Source organism: Corvus brachyrhynchos, unplaced genomic scaffold (assembly GCF_000691975.1).
Source record: "Corvus brachyrhynchos isolate BGI_N302 unplaced genomic scaffold, ASM69197v1 scaffold103, whole genome shotgun sequence".
Taxonomy (NCBI): domain Eukaryota; kingdom Metazoa; phylum Chordata; class Aves; order Passeriformes; family Corvidae; genus Corvus; species Corvus brachyrhynchos.
The window spans coordinates 4,751,971-4,762,964 of record NW_008237436.1 but is presented as its reverse complement, the minus strand read 5'-3'; the positions used below and the strand labels follow the sequence as shown (position 1 = coordinate 4,762,964).

At 40.1% G+C, this 10,994-nt stretch overlaps 1 long non-coding RNA gene across 9 annotated transcripts in view; it reads right to left on the bottom strand.

Annotated features, from left to right (window-relative positions):
- Nucleotides 1–479: 479 nt before the first annotated feature.
- Nucleotides 480–10,994, bottom strand: part of LOC108446002 — a 43,181-nt gene continuing 32,666 nt past the window's right edge. For 8 of the 9 annotated variants that reach the window (XR_001861101.1, XR_001861107.1, XR_001861100.1 and 5 more), the window contains one exon: nucleotides 9,729–10,328. This is a non-coding gene — a long non-coding RNA (uncharacterized LOC108446002). Of the gene's footprint in view, nucleotides 5,472–9,728; nucleotides 10,329–10,994 lie in introns of those variants that run through there. The other variant, XR_001861105.1, reaches the window with a different exon arrangement.

The following is a 10,994-nucleotide window of genomic DNA, read 5'->3' as shown; positions in this document are numbered from 1 at the left end:
CGCGTGTCCCGGCTCCTCTTGCCCGGTCCCAGCCGGCGCACGGGGCTTCTCTCCGCTGCCGCGGCGGCGTGTTCGGCTCTGCCCCTTACCCGAGGTTGGGGGGCGTTTGTTTTGTTTGTTGTTTCGTGGGGTCGTTTTTTGGTTTTTGGGTTTTTTTCTTTCTTTTTCCAGAAATGGCTTCATCACCTGTATGAATGCCAGTCGGGAGATACTGGCTTTCTCCTTTACCTCCTGGGTGACAAGGAGCAGCCCGCAGTGGTCAGGCAGCTCCCCCCTCCCCGCCCCCGCGCCACGTTCTCAGCAATCGTGCACAGTGATGGCCCGGCGCCGTCCCGAGCATCCCGGTGCAGGGACGCGCTGAGCCACATCTCACCTGTCCTCCGCTGCTGCTCCTCTCCCTGCTATTTTACTGTCACCTGCACCGCACGAGGAAGCTGTTACAGGACTAGCGAACAGGAGAAATACCCCTTAACATCAGCTTCGCTGATTACATCTACTTTATTGGTGCAAACAACGCTGGGAAGAGTGCTGCTGTGAAAAATCCAAAACCGCTGCTCTGCCCCGAAAGGCAGTGTAAGCATGCTTACTGTAGTAACAGAAACTTAAGACAACTTAAGTTAAACTGGTCATAAATATTCGCGTGTAAATAGCTGATTTCGATAATTTCTTAATTATCATGAACTCTCAAAATCTATCCATGAAGTTTTGGAAGGGTTTGTGATCTGACACAGAAGGGATAGCAATTGTTTCACAAGGCATGGTGCTTTATGGAAGTCAAAGATCCTTTTAAATAATTACCCTAATTCTAAAACTGCCTCATTTGTGAAGAAGTGCTGGTAGACATATGAAGACAGTGATTCTGCTACCTAAAATCATGCAAAAATACATGAACAGTAAGGAACACTTGTGTTTCTGTCTCAATGAAAGGTTTTGTTTGGGGTTTGGTTTTTTTTCTGATTTGCATCCTATACTTTAAACCTTTATATGGAACAGAAGAAAATGTAAAAATCACTAGTATTTATGTGGTTTAGTGTGCAGAAGCTGATAGCTTTGCACATACTGAACTTCTTTAAGGTTTCTTCTGTGAAAACCAGACCTGAAAGGAAGGCAAAGGATTGCTTTTATTCCTTACTGTTGTCTAGAGCCAAAACTTCAGTAAAAGGCAAGTGATGAGGAGAATGTGATTACGTGACACACTCCTGTAAAGGTTTTCCTTCATCTCTGCTAGTTAGATGCTCAGGCCTGTACAGGTTTGCATCTTCAGTGGGTTTCTTCTGCAACCCTTGATGACAGAAATACAAAAGAATTTACTCATCAGTTGCAGACAGTAGTGTTTTTTACGGAAGCAATATATGTTTCTTCTCTTGTTCATGCTGTGCCACATCCCTTCTAATACTTCACAAACATGCCTTCTTCTGCAAACCTCATTGAAGTTCAAATCTGTTTTAAATTACACTCCACTAGACAGGTGCAGTCACTGAGATCACTTGGATAACACAGGACACCTTTGACTTCTTGCATATAAGCTTTGCCCACAGAATATTTTGGTCACAACAGCCCAGTACAACTGCTCCAGGAAAAAAAAGTATGTAGCTGCAGAGGAAGTTTCAAAACCCCTGTTTAGTAATTTTGGTGTTTTGCAAACTAGGGTATACTTTAGGAAAAGACACACAGATTGGATGGCATACTGCAAAGCAAGAATAAAACAATGATTTCTATGAGATACATGTTTTTAAATACTTCAGGTTTTAGGATACCCTTTGTAGCTACTTACTTGGAAACCAGTAGAAATCTTTGTAAGGAGCCTTTTGGTCCAACTCCTTTTCCATGTAAAGCGAGCTGAACTTGAATGGAAACATCAGCTATACATTATCAACCTTTTTTTAAAGCATCCTTTTTTTCTCCAGTTTTCTTTAGAGATAACAGAGGAAGGCCTCTCCAAAGACAGAACTGTTCTTCTTAACAGTGTCTTGCTGAGTAGGAACAGAAAAGTTCCAACTGAATGATGAAAAAAGTTCTATTAAAATTTTCCTCTCACTTCCTATCATCCTCCATGTAGCTCACAACCAAAGATTTCTAGCAAACACAAACAAGGATGGAGAATCCCAACAAGTACAGACTATCTGGTTGGCAGTGGAGCCTGACTCAGAGAGAGATGCAGAGATCTCATTCTCCCCCATTCCCAAAATAACTGTGAAACACATTGGTGACACTACTCCAGTAGAATTTTTGACGAAGCCACAGTATATAAAGAACCTTAGAAAGTTTCTGCCCACTTTAGTGCTGTGGTTGCTGATAGAGGTGGGAAAGCACACTTGCATCAATTCCAAAAGTCACAGGGTGTGGGGCAGCGCACCTTCCATGGGGCAGGAAGGTGGTTCTTCAGTGCCCCCATCTTCTCCTGCAAAATGTGTATTCTGTGAAGGACACTGCTTACTCCCCAGAGGGTTTGGCAGGAAAGCAGATGATTTCACAGCTTGCTTTGACAACAAAGAGATTCAGTGTCGTCACAGGACCTCCAGATTTTGTCACTCTGTCCTCCCTCCCAAGGAATGAGATCATTGTTTCTTTGGGTCAAAGTTACTAGACTATTACAGTGAAAATGGCATAGTAACAACTAGCTTGTCAGTCAAATCCAAAGCTACTATTAGGCTATTTTTAACAAGATCTGAAAGCCTTTCTCAACAAAAAAGTTACATTTTCAGCTCAAAACGAGAGCAAAACATCTGCAGAGACAGGGCACCTGGGCACGTGTACTTCTGATGGAGCTGCTGGTAATGTAGATTGTCACTGTTGCTTTCAAACACTTCCAGCCCTACAGCAGGGAGGGTTTTCACAGCGTATTTGAAAAAAAGCCCTGGCCATATTTGCCCTTTTCCTGAGGCTGCAGTGCCAGCCTGTGCACAGCCCAGATGAACACAATTCTCAGTTGCTTATTAGATGCAGACTTGCAGCCAATCCTTTCCTCTGGTGTCCTATTCGAAATCATCGGGAGATACACTTTAAGTATTTCCTTAAAATCATTTCTGGAAGAGAAAGACTCTATTCAAAGGAATCAGCATGTCTGCAAACAGTACCAATGAATGGAACTTGCTTTACTTTACCTTTCCATCTGGATTTGCTCACAGTGTGTCAAGTAATCTGCATATGTTGCTGTCCCTCTTCCATCAGTGAGCAGGGTTTCAGAAGGCTGTTTGTCCGCTCCCCATGGATGAGTGGCTGGCTGACCCAGGTGTGTGTGTAAGTGGTAACTGTGGGGCAGTGGCACACAGGCAAGGTAACCTCAGCTGACTAAAGGCAGCGGTCTGGGAGAGGTAGGCAGGGAGCAGGGATGGCACTGGAACTGCTGCAGCGTTTTCCTTGCCAAGCTTCACGTGTGAACCAGCTGATTTTTGTTGACATGTGAGCCCTGAAGACAATTCCATCATTCCTAGAGCTGATACATTCTTAAATCAGGGTCAGTACTTACACAGTGCTTTTATCCACAAAATGGATAACGTGAAAATTTGTACACTTTTTGTGGAATTAACAGAGGTACAGCAAAGTATCAAGCAAACAGATTTTCATAGCAAAAGCATATAGCCACACTGTTCAGCTCAGAAAGCGGGCAAAGATGGTGAAGATACAGCAGTATAGACTTCCTCTGCTGATCAGTATACCATGAACATTTTTTACAGTGACTATGTGTATAGAAAGTAACAATTTTATGGTAAGGTTAATAGATTTACGAAATACGTTTCCTTTAGCATCTTATTCCTTACGCATAAGTACATAACTTCTTTAAGTGCCTCTGTGAAGCTCTCAATGTGCAGTTTCAGACAGATGGAACTGCGTTCAGCTTCAACAGCAAAAAGGAGTTCAAAAATGTTCTTTCAGGACTGCACTATTTCTGAAATCGCTGACCTGCTGAGATGCTTGCTTTGCTGAGAACACAACATGCAGTGCAACATCCACTTATCTCTTCAACTTTGTGGAAACACAGCATCAAATATTCAGTCCCCTCCAAAATCTCCAGATCATTTATGTATTGTACACTCGAGCCTACCACTGAGATAAGAGTTATCAGCTGCTTCTAATAAACCCAGAATGCTGCTGTCCATCTTCACAAACACTGCTCTAAAGGTGTTAATACTTACTAGAGGCAGGTAAGCTTCTGATGGTGACACCACTGTTAGACTTCTCCACCTGAACAGGCAGAATCCAACCAGGCCTAAGGTGATGAAAAATACCTGAGAATCCCTTCCTTCCTATTGTATCCAGCCCAGAAGATTTAACAAGATCTGCTCTCTCACAGCCAGGACTCTTTCAGACAGACCTCAGTGCTCCATGTCAAATTGGAAAGGTTCCTAGAGCTAGTTATAGTGCTGGGACAGAGCTACTATTCCCTTATCTACATGTTTTCTGAAAAAAATCAATATAGAGATATCATGTGACCTGTACTCTGATCATTTATATGGGACTGCAGCACAGACTAAACCATCTGCTTATGGATATGAAGATGACACCTTAATGCAAACAGTCCCTGATACTAGAAATCCTAGCACAGTCTTATTTCCACAAACTCATGATGTGAATTTATGGGATGTCGATATCCAAAGAAACAGGATGCATCACACATCTAGCTAGTAACTACACAGGACCTACCGCGATGTAGACTGCGTACAAGCAGTTACAGGAACTGCTGGAGGAAACAACCATTTGCTCACAGCTTCAAAAAGGGAACTTGCATAGTTTGACAGGACAGTCTTACCCTTTTGCTGAATACAGCCAAGTGTACATGGGTGTCACTGAGTAGTGTCTGTCTCATCCCTTACAACACAATGAAGTGTTTCTCATTCATTTGAGGAGTTATCCACATACTCAGGAACTTCATAAACTTGCTAACTTCCCAAGGAGAGTTGGAAGCTCAAGGAAGATTACAAGTACTACAAGTCATCACTGTATACCACTCACTAGGGAGGGCAAAGAACATATCCTGGAAGAGCAGAAGCAGCCTCAAAAAACTCTTATCCTTTCTCCATCTCTCTCCTTTCTGCCTCCTTTTTCTTCTCCTCTTTTGTCCACACTCCTGTGCAAAGATAGGCTGAAAAATGCATTCTGGCAGCTGTACCTGCTCACCAAATAGTCATCAGTACCATTATTTAATGGTAAAGTAATTTTCTAGCCAGCCCCCCCTCCCCCTACTTCCAGAATAGTTTCCCAGTATGCACTGCACTGGGTGCTGCATTGGTCGAACACCTACCATTACACGCAGCCATCCCAATTTATTACTGGTTCAGAAAGGAGGATTGCCTCTTAAATGGCTGTTCAGAGAAATGAAGTCATGCTAGCATTCTCACAGAGACCATCTCCAGCTTCTATCATAGTCATCCTGTTTCTTCTACCATCTTCTTTCCCAGTGATGTCATCTCCTTTTATTTAACGGTTCTATTCCAGGATTTCTGAGACTCAGGAGAAGAAACAGAGGTGACCTAGGATATAAGAAATCACATACTTTACATTGACTAAGCCTGTGGTACCAAAAATATTCAAGGGAATACCCACTTCTCTTGACTTTTCCAACAGCAGGTGGTTGTTTTGAAAAGGGCTCTGTGAGCTCATCATTGCAGAGGGACAACTTCTACACCAAGTCACCCAGTGTTACCAAAAGCTTAGTAATAACGTCTTCATTAACACACACAAGCTTGTAGTCTAAATCTATACAGCTTAGTACTTTCTTAACTAGATGTCATTTGGCTTTCTATTCAGATCTTGTTTGCCTTTACTTCTTTTCCACGACTTTTAGAGGATTCTAAGTCTTTTGCATTCCTTTAAATCTCATTTCTTCTTAATTTACCATGTTTCCATGAACTTTCATTCTGCTGAAACAAATGAAGACCTGTGTGGAATATGCCCTGAATTTCACAGGGGGAATGCTGCCACAATGGAAAGATGCATTCTTTTCCAAGTCAAAACCCAAAATCTGTTTGGAGAGAAAGTCAATGTTGTGACCTCAAAGTTTTGTCAGACACAACATCAGACAAACTCACATTAAACTAATGCACAGCACCAAGAGTTGAAACAGTCTGTAGTTGAATTGAATGAAAATCTGATGGTTTCCAGGAGGGGTAAGTGTGGGGCTGGGAGTGCAGGTTCAATTCAGATGCTGATATGTATGATATGCATGAATGTCATTGGGTAGGCTGAGATGTTTTGACCCGACAGGCATCTGATTAGTCTCCTTCGTGTAAATTTAACTTAACCTTGTCCTAAAGTATGGATGCCAATCAAAATAAATACCAATTCCTTTGGAAAGAAATAGTGAAGCAGTAAAACTTTCAAGAGCCTCTTTGAAGCTGTGGGTTTTGATTGTTTGAACTTTTATATGACTTAATAGTGATGACTTTTATTACAAAATGAATTGCTAATACTATGTTATTTCTTCTATTACAGCATAACAGATCACATAACTGTTCTTGGGTTTCCAAATACAAGCAAGTGGCTACTTATAGAATTAAATGGATGTAAGGGATATATATATTCACATTCACTCACAGTCTCTATTTCCAGTGACCCACAACAGTGTGTTAATAACAAACATTTTTCATTCAATCCTACAAAATTTCTGCAAGTATGTAGTACTATGCTAAACACACCATTTAAGTTTTGATGTATTATTGTGCTTTACAACTAAAATTATTATTTTTATTTTCACTTCTAGCTCCTTGAAAACCTCAACACAAATAATTTCTGCATCCCTCCTGTACACCCACTCTTGCTGATTTGTGGATCACTTAAAAACATTTACATGTTTTAAAAATCATCCATCCTTTTCTGTCCTCTAATAACTACACTCAGATGTGTAGAAGTCATATTAGGTAGGCTTTTTTTACCTGACCTTGTAAAAACATCAATTTCTAGACATACTAACACAAGTGTACCTAGAGAAGTAATTTTACTTCTATGTATATGACTAGTAACACACAGTTTTATGGACAGAAAAGAGCCACAAAAATCATCCAAGAATGTGGAAAAAATAATGAGAACCCTAAAAAGCTCAATCTGTTTAGCTTTTTCTTAAAACAAACAAACAACAAAAAAAATAATATTGAGAAGTAACTTAATTACATGGTAAAAGCACTGTCCTGGGGAGAAAATAGTGAGTCCTAAAGAGCTCTTTAATCCATCAGAGAAGGCATAACAAGAATCAATGGCTGGAAGCTGAAGGCAAACAAAATGCAAATGAAATAAGGTAGAAAATTTTTAGCAGCAGGCATGATTACTACCTGTATTATCCTGGTACCTGGAAGCCCTCATGGATCAGGGTTCTATTAGGTGCTGGCAAAAAAGAACAAAACAAAAAACCCCAAACAAACAAAAAAAAAAAAATGCAACCCCAAAGCCAAAAGAAGACACCCAAAACATAGAAAAAAACCACTGATCCCTGCCAAAAGGTTACAAAAAGCATGTAAGATGAAGTAACATAGTAAATCAGTGATAATATTATCTGATATGACAGGCAGCAGTTTCAGGCCATGGTTTCATGATACAAAGTGTTGAGTTGAGATACAGACTTAAGGTGATTCTGCGTATCAAGACTGTTTCATCCTGTTCCCACAATTTCTCTACAGCTATGGAATGTTGAAAACTGATCCTTATTTAAAAAAAAAAACAAAATCAGTGTTAAAATCAGGGTTTTCATTTTTACTTTGCAATAAAATGCCAGTGAAACTGATGTACTTTTGCAAGTACTTTGATTTTTATGAATTTCAGTGAATGGGTTGACCAAATTTTCCCTAACAGTATTCCCACCAGTTCTTTGTACAGGAACTTGCTGCATTACTTGTGAGAAAAGAATGCATATCCCAGAGAAAAATATGCAAAAGCCAAGTATGAGATTGTTTTGTTTTCCTCATAGCAAATCACTAGGCTTGGTGACCAATTTCAAGCACCATCCATAGATAAAGTAGACATTAACAAAAACTGAAACTCAGCCCATGGTCTGGCAAGATTTCTCTGAAAAAAACCTAATATGCTACCAAATTCTAATATAAAAGACAACAAGATGAGCTTGTGTTCCCAACACAATTGCTCTGGCACTGGAGCCTACACACCACCCTTGGTAGCTTGCAAACACAGTAGGCCACTACAGTTTGACCAGGAAGAAGATTAAAGGGGTAAGCCAAGAGCAGCATTTTCTATTATTAAAGTTTTTGCCATCTATTTGTGAGATCAAGGATCAGAAGGATAGCCCCTGAACTTCATTGTCGAGAGAAGTGGGAGCATCTCCTCTTATTTTTCAACAGGAAAACATAGGAGAAAATCCTGCCTTTGATTTCTGTTTCTTCATTTAGATTATTAGAAGACTGTGGCAACACCCCCAATGTCTACTGCACTGAGAAGCTATGGAAGAGCTAATTTTATGGGGTGGGAATGCTGAAGAGAACACAAAAGCTAAAGAACTGGGGTCAATGCTCCACAAATAGTCCCTTAGACTTGGAAGCAAACTGGGTATACCCATGGTGTTAAGGACCCAGCCTTCTTCCTTCCCTTTCTCCCTGGAGGTGGCCAGCCTCCTCCCACTGGCTGATGTTCTGTGTTTCACTGAGCTGGATAGTCACGTTCACGTGCTAGACAGGGAATCGGTTACAACCAGTTCTAAAAGCTTTCATTTTTCTCTTGTTCCTTGTTAAAAATACTTCAAGTTATAGGTATAGTAAGTGACATTAAAGGAACACTGTTTCATTGCAAAGTTTAAACACTTAACAGGCTCAATATTTGGCCTCGTGCACTCTGCTGAATTTTTCCACGGGACCGCGGCCGCCCCGTGTGTGCAGGACACAGCTCAGGAAATGAATCAGGGCTGTGCATCAAATTAGATTATTTATAGGTTGGTAAATGTGTTGTCTCTAGGAGTTTTGGTGAGAACAAGACAGACAACTACAGGAAGAGAGCGATGGGCATGTGGTTAAGGCAGTTGAATGCCACACAGAATGCTCAGTTCTGCCTCTGCCTTCACCAGCAGCCCCCGCGAGCAAGGAGCGAGTCAGACCACGCACCTTGGCAGATGGCCAACCAACCTTGTCTTCCAGTCCAAACAGAAACACCTTGGGCCTTTTACGTAGAAATGCAAAGCAGATGATGATAATGGAAGGTTCAGCTCTCGAGGGAAAAATGGAGCCAGAGGCACAAGGTTAAAAGGCAGGAGAATCCAATTAATAGCATTGATTTTACTAGTGACTAAACGAGTGGCTCAGTTTTCTCCTTGGTCAAACAGGACAGTGGTGCTTTTCTGTTGTTCTGGGAATATGCAAAAATTCATCAAATACCGTGAAGCTCCTTAATATCATTGTAATAAGCCTACAAAAACAAAGAAGTTTTTCTGATTCTCTATATATAAAGGAAGTTTTGAATCTTTTAATCTGTTAATTATCATATACTGCTTTAAAAATACATACTTGCTTTAAAAAAATATACACTATAAATACTAACATGTATAGAAATAGAACACATCTATTTTTCCTCTCAAACTATTTTTAATGTGATTTTGGAAAGTCCTTTCCAGCTTTTATCAGGGCTATAACTTTACTATTCAGTGAAACTGCAACATGGTCATATGGAATAGGACAGGGAACAGCACACATTGTCAACAAAAGATATTCACCGGCTCACAAAAAATAAAAATATCTTCACTCTCAGTTGTACGTTGTGTAACTACAGCCACAGGAATAGAAAAGCAACAGGAGAGCTAGTAAAAGGTAATGTCTTTTCCTACTTCTTTTATTACATCAGGGTATCATCATATTGAAAGCTTTCAGTCGTACTAGGCTACCAAGTTAGCAAAATAAAATATTATACTTTGTGTCCAGCAAGAAATAAACAAATCTGCATCTTTAAAAAGAACCTGAACAGTTTCAACAGTTACTCTGATTTAAAAATCTGAGTTAAGAGAAATACCACAATGATTGAAAACACCGACGATGATCTCCATTTTAGGTGGAAAGCCACTAAATGTAGAAATGTAACACAATAATCAGAGCAATCATGAGGTTTAGGCACACAACAGAAGAGAAATATTTTAACAATGTCTGACAACATCCCAAGCACACGGTGTCTGAACACTACTAAAGTGGATGTGCAGTGCATGAGACTGAAAGACAACACCATTTTAAAAGATAATTTTCATCATTTAGAAGCAAACAGACAGGGGAACAAAATAGAAATTTAGGTTCAGGCCTACAATCAGATCTTCAGAGTGAGAACTTGCAGTCATATAGAGTCCCATGAACTTCGTCAGGCTCTCAGGCTATCAAGATCCATTTCAACAAATCCAGTTGCAGGATTAGGACCTAAATAGGTAAAGAGAAAAAGGATGAAATTAGGTAACACAGCACACAGCTCTAATTAAAGAGATGCCAAACTAATCACAGAAAAATAATCTGAGTGCCTAGACCATGACAAGATCTATATCTTTACCATAAAATACTGCAGCTACAGCAAAGGCTACAGTGATATCTTACACCAAGAGATTTATAGAGCATTAATTGATCACAGCACAGTCCCCATCAGGCAAACACAAGTACCTGCAGTGTGTTTGCTCACCTCCTGTGTGCTGCTGCTTTTTTGTTGTTATATGCAATTTTTTTTATTATTTTTAATAAAAGAGAGTGGTCTAAAATCAATAAAGGCGATGTATTTATCTTCATCAGCTCTTCATTTCTAGACATGTACATTTTCAGCCTCTTAGTAACACGATGGATAAAGCTAAAATGAGATATTCTCCCTGTATTTTAAAACACTGTAAAACTGATAGAAAGTAATAATATTTCTATAAGAAGTGTCATTGTTATGCCTATCTGAAGGTTGTGAGAAGTTCTAGCTTGGCAGTGCGTCTCCTTAAGGTTTCAGTGAAGCCCCATGGTAGCTTGCACCTAGTATCATACAACTGCTAATGAGAAAATAGACTGTAGCAAAAAAAAAAAAAAAAAAAACCACATCTCATAATGAGGTTTCCC